Here is a 12,515-nt window from a genome sequence, read left to right as displayed (position 1 = left end):
TGTAGGAGATAAAAGTAAATAGGGAATCTGGTAAAGTTTCATACCAGGAATAACCTTTGAACTGATTACTAAAAGAGCTGGAGAGGTTGTCTGAGCAGATAATGGAGTAAAACAAACAAACAAACAAAAAAAACAAAAAACAGAGTATTCATTATAGACAGAGAGCAGAATGAATTTGGTTGATAGGCATTGGGCAGCATGGTGCATGAGAACAACACATAGGCTGGGAAGTGCGGTCAAGCATTAGGTCCTGGAGAGGCTGAATTCTTTTGTCAAGAGTCAGAACTTTTACCCATGAGAAATCAGAGAGTCATTAAAGGGTTTTACACAGGGATAAATATGACAATATTTAAATTTTAGAAACGTCATTCCTGAAACTATGCAAAGAATGAAAGGGGAAACTAGTTAATGGAATGTTACAATAGTGAAGAAATTATATAAGTAGTAAATACAGTGATAAAAAGATAATTTAAAAATTAAAAAGAAAATATTGAAGAACTATGTCCAAAACAAAAATTTAAATTTGTATCTGCATATTATTTTTTTCTATCAAAGAACACTGTACATTTTCCATGCATTCAATTCTATCTCAGTGAGATTTTGGAATTTACTTAACAAACTTATGATTTCCTTTGCATTAAGACAATGCCAAGAGAGCACACCTGGATCACCTGCTTTCTTTATTTCCTGACAGTAATCTGCTGGGACATAGATTGCAAACCAGCTGCTCATTTTTTTTTTATGAATGATGATGTCATGATGATAATTATTTGGCACATTTTTATATTTATTTTTAAAATATATTGTCAAGTAAGCTAACATACAGTGTATGTACAGTGTGCTCTTGGCTTTGGGAGTAGATTCTATGATTCATTGCTGAGTAGTCTACCTGAAAATTCTCAAGATGTCCTATTATGCTTTTTTTTTTCAGTCCTTTAATTAATTAATTATGTCATTGACTATATATATATATATAGTCAAGTTAGCTAACATGCAGTGTAATCTTGGCTTCAAGAGTGGATTCCTGTGATTCATCACTTACATACAACACCCAGTGCTCATCCCAACAAGGGCCCTCCTCAATGCCCATCACCCGTTTTTCCCCACCCCTGTCAACTGTCAGTTTGTTGTCTGTATTTAAGAGTCTCTTATGGTTTACTTCCCTCTCTGTTTGAAACCATTTTTCCCCTTGCCTTCCCCCTATGGTATTCTGTTAAGTTTGTCAAGATCCACATATGAATGAAAACATATGATATCTGTCTTTCTCTGACTTATTTCACTTAGCATAATAACCTCCAGTTCCATCCACATTATGGCTAATGGCAAGATTTCATTATTTCTCATGGTAAGGTAGTATTCCATTGTATATATATAACCACATCTTCTTTATCCATTCATCAGTTGATGGATATTTGGACTCTTTCCATAACTTGGCTATTGTTGATAACACTGCTATAAACATTGGGGTACATGTGCCCCTATGAGTTACCACTCCTATATCCTTTGGGTAAATTCATAGTAGTGCTGTTGCTGGGTTGAATGGTAATTCTACCTTTAATTTTTTGAGGAATCTCTACACTGTTTTCCAGAGTGGCTGTACCAGTTTGCATTCCCACCAACAGTGCAAGAGGGTTCCCCTTTCTCCACATCCTCACCAACATCTGTTGTTTCCTGAGTTGTTAATTTTAGCCACTCTGACAGATGTGAGGTTATATCTCAGTGTGGTTTTGATTTGTATTTCCCTGATGATGAGCGATGCTGGGTATCTTTTCATGTGTCTGTTAGCCATCTGATGTCTTCTTTGGAAAAGTGTCTATTCATGTCTTGTGCCCATTTCTTCACTGGATTATTTGTTTTTCGGGTGTTGAGTTTGGTAAATTCTTAATAGATTTTGGATACTAGCCCTTTATCCGATATGTCATTTGCAAATATCTTCTCCCATTCCGTCTGTTGATATTTAGTTTTGCTGATCATTTCCTTCACTTTTTATCTTGATGAGGTCCCAGTAGTTCATTTGTGCTTTTGTTTCTCTTACCTTTGGAGATGTGCATATTTAAAAAAAATTATTTAGATATTAGATTGCTCCTCAGGTTATGTTTCCACAAACAAAACTCTTTTATCTTCATTGAGTACTTAAAAGATTTTGCAAAACTTGTTTCCATGAAATTTGTATGAATTTCATCACAACCAACTGTAGTATAACTACTGCAACATTGATGCCTGCTGCTTTGATTTAAACTGCTTCTGCTTCTTAATTGATATAAACTTTTTTTATCTAGATTATTACATGATTTGAATTCAATAAGTCAAAACCATAAATCAATATTGATCTTTTTTCCATAGATCCTCTAATGTATTTTGTGAGCTACTGGTTTAACTTTCTTTGGCAAAGCTGGAGCAGGATCCATAACTTTCTCTATAACTCTTATACACTTAACATACGTTCTCTTGTATTTTTTTTGCCTTAAATTTGTGTTCAGTATAACCATCAGGACTCCAAACTTCACTTTACTAAAAGATAGATCCGTTCTCCAGGTTGGGTATCTTCAAGTCTTAGAAGCTGCAGTGAAGGATGGGAATGACTTCTTCCATTTCCCTTACTTAACTCTTAGCCCATTACCTAGCTCCTGTTCTGACCTCTTCACTGTCATACTTATGGGGGAGGTAACATTAAAGAAAACAAAAATGGAACAGTCTTTTTGCTAGTGATGTTTATGATCTGGTGTTAATATATAAAGCTAACTCTCTCTTAGGGACCTTTGATTTTTTTCCTGCAAATATTCTTGTTAGTATCTTCCATATACATACAATTCCCCAGATCAAAATTTGTCTTCTCCAGGTGGCCCTGTTATTCCCTGAGAATCTACTATTCCTTGGACATCAGTGATTTTCCCATTTTTTAAATTCTCAGATGGTTCTCTTAGAAATATTCCCTCTCAAGATGGCTCCAGACGATGTCACCCCTTTAATCAGGTACCTTTGTCCCTAATGTTTTCCTAATGCATTACCTCCCCTCATTCTTTCCTTTGCATCTTAGTCCATTTTAGCCGTAGCCTCTCATGGCATCTTTATGACCCCCAAAGTAAAACTCTCTGAGTACTTGACCCCCTTGAAGGATCTATCCCTGGCTTACGGTTAGAGGAAACAGTCTCCTCCTGCCTCTTCCAGGGACATAAGGGGAACAGACACAATGTACTGACAAATCCTTGCAAAAGAATCTTTTTGCTTGATTCTTCCTTGTTCCTTAAAACCAGGAGGTAGGACTCCAATAATGTCATACAACTTCTTGGACAGTCTCGTAGAACATCTGTATAGGTAGCCTAGCATCTTATTTATGATATGGGGGTATTTACCTATTGTATCTCTCTTAGATCTGGAGTTTCTGGAGAAACTTTGAGAAAGTGAATGATGATGAAAATCCTATTACACTTGATTTTGTTTTTCTTTATTAAATCTATTTCATCTGGTTTGACTTACCTGCATTTTTATCTGAAATTTTTTTTCCTATAAAATGTTAATTGTATTATATATTTTTTCATGGCATGGCTATTTGGTTCTATCAGGGACTTATAAGTGGATATATTCTATTCACGTTTAGAAGTTGTCACTAATTTTTTTTCAGCTCACTTAGTAGGATTCACTGAAAGAATAATTCATTACTGTTTATTTCAATTTATTCTAGAATATAGCTTTATAATTCTCTGAAAAAGAAATGCTGAAGTCATGTAGTGGTTGGCTCATGCACCCTTGGAGCAAATAATCTAACAGTTCTATACTTAAATCCATCTAGAAATCAAGAACTAAAACATCTATGACACAATATTCTTGGATATATGTCTTCTGTATATTTAAAAATACATAGAGTGGGTATTACTGTAATAGGAAAAAATTGGTGTACAAAGATTAACTGCTTATTTCTTTATAATTATATACTACCTAGGTCTTGAATCTCATTTCTATTAAAAAGGAAAAACAATCTTGACAATTCCAAGTGAAATCAGTAATCCCATTTTTTTCTTAGTTTTTCTTGGCATAAGGAGTTCAAGATCATCACCCTTACTATTCTTTTCCCTCTAAATAAGACTTACCCTTGAGTAACTGATGGGGAGATATGAAAGTCAGAGGGTCTTGAAAAAAGCTATGTTGTTATGACAGACATGAAAATGCAACACTCAGATCCCTCTTCAGGAAAGGACTTACTGCCTACCTGCAGAGAAGGTAGTTAGCCAAGAGCCTCATCTTTAGCTCAGATTTTGAGCCAAAGTCACACTGTTTACACGGTGGACCCTAGTAAGAAAGACAGTGGTATCCAGGGATGTAATATCCAATAATAAAAAGCCAATAACAGCTAGGTGGCCATCCAAAGATGTAGTCATTTCTATCCAACATTGATCTAATTGTCTATATTTGCTCTGAAGATCCCTGTTGGATTGATGGAGAGTTTGTTAAATCATCTCCATTAAAGGCTGCCCCTTCTCAATCTTGTTTCATCTCTTTCTCTTTTACTAGTGTTATCCCCCAATAAATATTTGTGCTCCTAAGTATATCTCAGTGTTGGCTTCCCTGACTATTCAAAATTATCACACCTCATGTATATAAGGAGGACTTCTGTTTCTTCTCAGATGTTATTGTTCCCATGTCCAAATTTGCTACTAATGAGATTCGCTGATTATTTTCCTTTGTTGTTTGTTCCTTGGTCATTTTCTTGATTTCATTCTTGCTGAAGGTGCTTTGATCCTTCTGTTCTGGGGATCATGATCCTCAAAGAGATATAGCTGCCAACTTCTTAATTTGACCTAGAAGCCTCACCAATCCCATGTGTCCACTATTTCTTCTTCTTTGCTCCTTACGGGCAGTGTGAGAAACTTTTGTGTATAGAAAATTCAAAGGAGGGATAACTCGATAACTCTTTTTAAATATGAATTGGTACAATGTCTCCTATAGAGTTACTGATTTTTTAAAATTTCAATGTCATTAATAATGGCTTATCTTCACAAAAATAGTTGTTTTCCCTGGCTTAAACAAGAAAAGAAAGCAAAGGTTTTCTCAGATCTGGTTCACTCCACTTGGTGTTTCTTTCCCTGATACCTGGGACTAGAGCAAGAGGTGTTTCTCAGATGCTTCCTACTCATGGTCCTTTGCTTCTCCTTTTCCAACCATCCTTTTTAAGGAGAAGTGTCAGTACACATTTTGTTCAGTGTATGGTTTAAGGTATATATAGTTCAAGGGCTTTCACCTTTAATATTCAAAGGAAATCCTTAGTGGAAGGAAGGAAGAGATGGTAGGGTAAAGAAGGAAAGGAGGGAAGGAAGGAAGATAAGAGAGACACAGATGGAGGCAGAGATAGAGAGAGAGAAAGAAAGAAAGGGATTCAAAGGCATAGAGCTCTTAAAAAGTTAATATTAAGTTTACTTTAAAAACATAAAATAGGGGCATCTGTGTGACTTAGTCAGTTAAGCGTCCAACTCTTGATTTTGGCTCAGGTCATGATCTCAGTCATGAGATTGGGCTCCGCGTTGAGCATGGGGCTTGCTTAAGAATCTCTCTCTCTCTCTCTCTCTCTCTCTCTCTCTCTCTCTCTCTCTCCCCCTCTGCCCCTCCCTCCAGCTCATACCCTCTCTCTGGTTCTCTCAGAAATAAGTAAATAAAAAATAAAAAATAAAATAAATGTATGGGGCATCTGGGTGGTTCAGTCTGTTGAGTGTCCGACTTTGGCTCATGTCATGATCTCAGTTAGTGCATTTGACCTCCACATTGGGCTCTGTGCTGACAGCTCAGAGCCTGGAACCTGCTTGGAGCCTGGTTCAGAGTCTGTGTCTCCCTCTCTCTCTGCCCCTCCCTGGCTCACACTCTGTCTCTGCTCTCTCTCTCTCTCTCAAAACTAAATAAACCTTAAAAAAAAACAAACTAAATTTGACTCTATTTCAAATGTATCAGTTTTGGGGCACCTGGTTGGCTCAGTTGGTTGAGGCGTCTGACTTCAGCTCAGGTCATGATCTTGTGGTCCCTGAGTTCCAGCCCCTTGTGGGGCTTTGTGCTGACAGCTCAGAACCTGGAGCCTCATTCAGATTCTGTGTCTCCCTCTCTCTGCCCCTCTCTGGTGCACACTCTGTCTCTCTCTCAAAAATAAATAAACATGAACATTTTTTTTCCAAATGTATCAGTTTTTAACCACAGGGTAGTAGGTATTGAAAACTATCACTTCTTAAAAATATTTAATGTTTATTCATTTTTAAGAGGCAGATAAAGATATAGAGCATGAGTCAGGAAGAGGCAGATTGAGAGGGAGACACAGGATCTTAAGCTGGCTCCAGGCTCTGAGCTGTCAGCACAAAGTCCGATGCAGGGCTTGAACCCACAAAATGCAAGATCATGACCTGAGCTGAAGTTTGGACACTTAACTGACTTAGGCACCCTGAAAATCATCACTTCTTTACAGGAGTGCTGATTTTAGGCACACACGTATCCCAATGTTCATAGCAACACTATCAACAAATTATGCTATCAGCCAAATTATGGAAAGAGCCCAAATGTCCATCAACTGATGAATGGATAAAGAAGATGTGCTGTGTGTGTGTGTGTGTGTGTGTGTGTGTACGTATATATATATTATATATACATATTCACCATGGAATACTACTTGGCAATGAGAATGAATGAAATCTGGCCATTTGTAGCTATGTGGATGGAACTGGAGAGTATTATGCTAAGTGAAATGCCAGGCAGAGAAAGACAGATACCATATTTTTTCACTCATATGTGGATCCTGAGAAACTTATCAGAAGACCATGGGAGAGGGAAAGAGAAAAAAAGTTACAAAAAGAGATAGAGGCAAACTATAAGACACTGTTAAATACAGAGAACAAACTGAGGTTGACAGGAGGGGGGCAGGGGGCAGGGAAAATTAGTGATGGGCATTGAGGAGGGCCCTTGTTAGGATGAGCACTGGGTGTTGTATGTAAGTGATGAAGCATGGAATCTACTCCTGAAGCCAAGAGCACACTGTATACACTGTACATGAGTTACCTTGCCAATAAAATAAAAAGAAAGAAAAGAAAAAGAAAGGAAGAAAATTGTCACTTCTGCTGAAATGTAGGATAATGGATACTGTGGTGAGAGCAGGGCAGAAAAAACCTGCCTCAGCTTATTCAGAACTTCCTAGTACTTTTCTCCTCCTAAAAAGTCCTTGGACCTTTTAGGTGAATTTGCTTGTTTAGGTGAATTTGCTTATTTTGACGAGTATATTTGCCTGCACTCTGTGTTGCTTAAAATACTCATAACAGACTGTCCTGTTTCCTTACACATCCGTGAATCTCACATGAGAATACACACTGAACATTTCATGAATGAGGGTAAGCCTTAATATTTTAAAAAAGCAGAATAAGAAAATACCACTATTCATTTTGTTGCTGTATTTTTCAATTAAAGAGTTTAACAGTTTTATGTGGGTGTGAAAGGAAGAAAGAAGAAAAAGAAAGAAAGAAAGAGAGAGAGAGAGAGAGAGAGAGAGAGAGAGAGAGAAAGAAAGAAGGAAGGAAGGAAGGAAGGAAGGAAGGAAGGAAGGAAAGAAAGAAAGAAAGAAAGAAAGAAAGAAAGAAAGAAAGAAAGAAAGAAAGAAAGAAAGAAAGAAAGAAGGAAAGAAGGAAGGAAGGAAGGAAGGAAGAAAAGGAAAAAATGCAGAATTAGGAAACTGTCTTTAAAGCCAGTAAGAAATTTAGGCTGGGGATGGGATTGAGAGGTACTTTTACAGACATAAACTCAAGAGAGTAAAAATACTTGATTTCTTGCTATCTGTAATTATATCTCAATATTTATCTCCTAATAATTTCACGTAGCTGTTAAACCCACATTTCTACTAATGGTTCTAAAATTGAATTTTGCCAATTAATGGTCAACTTACTCATCCCAGCCCTTTTTCTTAGTGTTGTTTTTAAGGAAAAAATAATTCAATTAGAGAATTTTCTTCTTTTTGTTTCCTTCCTAAGTGATAACTAAATTCTTGAGTGTTTAATATGAGTTGGGCATCAGTATAAAGAATCATCGATTTCTTGAATTTTATCTCAATTTATTCTGGTGTCAACTAATGATGTAATGTTTTATTGTCATTTTGTTTTTCCCTATTGCTCTTTTCTGATCTCTGAACATTAGTTAACTAATAACAGAACTGAAAACCATCAATATTCAATGTTGGTAACCAGAAGCACAATGAAATTATTCTTTTCTACAGCATCAATAGCCTACTATTTTCTCAAGCCTCTGTTTATCTCCTAACTTTTGCTAATGACTTTTCCTATCAACCCAGCAAGAAATATTTTATTCCTTTAACACATGATCCTAGTTTTATTTTTATCAGCAGTCTGATATATTACTTTTAATTTTGATTATTTATATCCTTAAAATTTTTCTTGTAGATTTTAAGCATTTGGTATATAGGATCATTTATTAAACAAACTTATTTCACTCTAATACCTGTCTGTGTTATTTAAAACCCTGTATATTTAATACATGCCTATATATTATCACTCACTAAATGTGATTTAATAAATTTATGGCTCAAATGATGGAGGCCATGTTTCATAGGACATGAAAATATATCCTAGGTAGAAATTAATCTCTGCAGAGGAATTTGAAGTCTTTAAGATTAAGAGTTTTATTAATGATCACTGTAATACTGAGTTAAAAGTTATGTTAATACTAGGATTTATATCTGTTTAACTATGTCCACCAAAAGTAAAACTATTATTTGTGTTTAATAGACTGATCAATAGAAGTAGCTACTTATTAACAAATTAATACATTAATCTTTATTAAATAATCAATAATTAGTTTTAAGAAAAAGTATATCCAATCTATAAGTAAGGCAATAAATAAATAAATAACCCTACAATGTCATACTAGAACATTTCCTAATAAAGCCATATCAGAATTATCCATTTAGAAAAATGTACCTACATAGTACTTACTACCCTTTAGCCTTTATAAAGTTAGATGTTGCATTATGCAAATTAAAAAGACCCAAAAGAATTTTTTCACTAGTATTAGATAAAATAACCCCAAAGTTTATGTCTTATTATCCTATAGTACGTTACTCTGTTTTAGATTTAACAGGGCAATTTCATTGCAGGATCCATATATATCTATATCTTTAACCATATCTATATCTAAATCAAAAGAGTTTCTATACTCTTTTTGATCAGCTATTTCATCTTCCTGTTCTCTTATTAATAAGTTAAAGTTTTTTTTATTTGTTTTCACTCTGTATATTTGTGAAAATTATGTGTTTAACATTTTTAAAGTTATGGCACTGGACATCAATAAAAATAATTGAACTAGTTTGTGTTTATAACATTTTCATTTTGCAAGATTGTATCATTACATTTAAATGAATAAAAAATATGCTTTGGTCTATTTTAAAAACACAAGGAAATAAAGTTTTATTACCCCTCAATGATGTCCCCATATATAATGCCCCAAAAGAATCACATTAACTTCCTTTTTTACAGTCAATCTGCATGGCATTACACATATAACATTCTGATATTGAGCCTTTTACTGGAAAGAGAACAGACTTTCACCATAATTCAGGTTAGAAAAAATGCATCCTTTCTGAATCTGGGTGCATTTTTACTTACATTTCAAAGTATTCTGGATTCTTGAAATAAGGATCTAAGGAAAAAATGTTGAAAATAAATTATTAATTTAAAAGTATTAAATGATCTCATACATGGAAACACTAAAATTAGTATAAATTCTTTGTACAATTATCTTGGCCCCAATAAATATCATCATTGCTTTATTAATAAAAAGAGAAGGAAACAGAATTGTATTTATTAATAATGCTCAGTGCTGTTTGTGGGTGGTATACAAATCGCAATCTGTTTGAAAGCATTTCTCTCAGAGCTACATAGACCAGAATTTGTTCTATGTGAGTGCTTTTAACAGAAAAGGCCACTAGCATAGATAAATCCCTTTGTATTCCAAAATAACTTGGTGTTTAAGTATGCTTAAGTATGTTAAGTATGCATGGTGTTTAAGTATGTTAAGTTTAAATCAAATGATAAAGGATGTTTATTTGTACACATTTAACAGCTTGTTAAATTAGCAGGGCAGCTTTATATTTCTAAAAACATTACGCTTTATTGAAATAATTCACATTTATCTTTCTCTTTCCTATTCTGGTATTTTATGTAGTCAGTCCTTTCACATTGGCACCAGACGGTGGCCAAAGGGGGAGAGAAAAGAGTGGAGAAAGCGATGGTTTTACTAACCTTCAATAATAGGTACCAATAGAGCTAGATGGTAACTATACATCATAATCATTCTGAATATAACGTGTGGTTTACCTGTTTCAAAAGAATTCTTGACACATTTTACGGTGCAATTAGTAAGTTTATTTAGGTAGCACGGAGACAGGACCCGTGGACAGAAAGAGCTGCACTTTTTATTGTATGAGTCTGGTGGTTATATATGCTTAGTGCTCAAGGAGGAGAGGACTTTCAGGGAGTACTAGGTCTTAAATGTCTTTGAATTTCTACTCGTAAAACTATTTTCACCAAGATTTCTCTGGTGTTTATCATTCGGTTCGATACTATATATCACTGAAATTTACAGGCAATCATGAGACCCTTTAAGAATGTCACAACCAGCGGGTATTTGATCCTTATCGAAAACTATGTAGGCTGTAGGTCAGCCTTCTGAGTTACAGGTGAACATTTTTCTACTTCTATCCCTCATCAGTAATACCTAAACCTAAGTTTTACCACGATACATGCACCAATTAGGAAGATGAAATAGAGCCAGTAATGGAGTAGGTTTGTAAATCTGAATACGTGAAGAGTGTGAAGTCAATGAGGATTAAGAGAGGCACTTGTCTAGAGAAGAAAGTGGTGGTGGTAATTAGTGTGAAATGTTCCAGGTAGGCTAGAAAATTGAAGGCTGAGAGAAGCCCCATTTTTAATTTTCCCTTTTAGTTTCAAAGACATAACTAGCTTGTAGAGGTGGCTTAGAAACTGCCAAAGCATTCACACACATTTCTACGGATCAGTGTCATGAGATCCATTCTGTGTTGATAAAAGCAAGTTGAGAATATGGCAGAATTGATAGGGATATTTTGTTGATCTAGTCAACTGCTACATAATCTTTGATTACATTTAGTCCTTTCCTTTCCTTTCCTTTCCTTTCCTTTCCTTTCCTTTCCTTTCCTTTTCTTTTCCTTTCCTTTCCTTTCCTTTCCTTTTCTTTTCTTTTCTTTTCTTTTCCTTTCTTTTCTTTTTTTTTTTTTTCACTTAGTCCATTTTATAGACTGGGTTAGTTACAGGCTAGGAATAAATTAATTTAACAAATACTTATTGAGAGTGCTTGAATGTGTCTCAGATACTAAAAGGATATATTGGTGAATGAGATAAAAGTATTCCTGGTCTTACAAAGCTGAAATTGTAGTGGTGGGAAATACAATAGAAAAATAAACATTAAACATGACAATTTTGTATTTTGAAAAGTGCTGTTTAAAATAATAACAATAATAGAACCAACAAAACAAAATAGACACAGAGTAATCAGTGTTGTTATATATTAGGTAGCTTTTGTCTGAAAAGAAATTAAGACATGAAGGAGAGAATCACTGTGTCCAGATTCTCTGAGAAGCGATGCCCTAATGATCTTAAATTTTTAAGGATTTTCTTAGGGAGGGGCACCTGGGTTGCTCAGTGTGTTGTGTCCAACCCTTGGTTTCAGCTCAGGCCATGATCCCAGGGTCATGGAATCCAGCCTTGCATTGGGCTCCATGCTGAGGGTGGAGCCTGCTTAAGATTCTTCCTCTCCCTCTCTCTCTCTCCCTCTGCCCTTCTTCCCCACTCATGCTAGCTCTCTCTCTGTCTCTAAAAAAATTAAAATTAAAAATTAAAATTAAAATTAAATTAAAAAGAGATGTTCTTAGGGAAAATCTATGAGAAATTGGGACATGTCTGGACAAGTCTGAAAGAGCTGTAGGAGTGCGTTACAAGTATGATCCTGAGTCAAAGGGAGAGGAAGGGAAGATTGAAAGTGAAATTGTTCTACTCTCCTTGCAGCCTAAGAAAACTTTGGCAAGGCCAAGTGGAGTCCTAGAACCAAAGTCAGCCATCACAGGATTACCATGCCTCCTAGGAGGAGCCTGCCTTGATATCCTTGCCATGTCCATCTCTTGACCAGAAGCAGTTTGTGGGAAGCATGAGCTTTGGTGGAAACTCAGAGATAAATTTCAGGGCCAATATAAATTTGATTCTCTGTGATTGGCTATCTGACAGATGAATTCTCCTGGCTGCCCCCCAAAGCGAGTCAGGAGATAGAATTTCTTGGTAGAGAGGATACGTGGTATTGCAGTGGGAAAGGGGATAACATAGTAGGGATATAAAGAAGGCTGGCAGGACCAAACAGTAGTACGTGACAGGAAGATTATAATGATACAGTGATAAGAAAAGTAGGCTTGATTCACATTCTGTAGGATCTTCCAGACCACAATAAAAAGTTTTGATTTT

At 35.5% G+C, this 12,515-nt stretch overlaps 1 long non-coding RNA gene across 9 annotated transcripts in view; it reads right to left on the bottom strand.

The window, feature by feature from the left end:
• LOC109493053 overlaps positions 1-12,515 on the bottom strand; it is a 151,646-nt gene that overhangs the window by 76,977 nt on the left and 62,154 nt on the right. For all 9 annotated transcript variants that reach the window (XR_006588215.1, XR_006588214.1, XR_006588220.1 and 6 more), the window contains one exon: positions 9,633-9,666. This is a non-coding gene — a long non-coding RNA (uncharacterized LOC109493053). The remainder of the gene's footprint in view (positions 1-9,632; positions 9,667-12,515) is intronic.

This window comes from Felis catus, chromosome D3 (genome assembly GCF_018350175.1).
Source record: "Felis catus isolate Fca126 chromosome D3, F.catus_Fca126_mat1.0, whole genome shotgun sequence".
In the NCBI taxonomy this organism is placed as follows: domain Eukaryota; kingdom Metazoa; phylum Chordata; class Mammalia; order Carnivora; family Felidae; genus Felis; species Felis catus.
The sequence above is the reverse complement of the archived record's forward strand: the minus strand, read 5'-3'. Positions and strand labels throughout refer to the sequence as shown.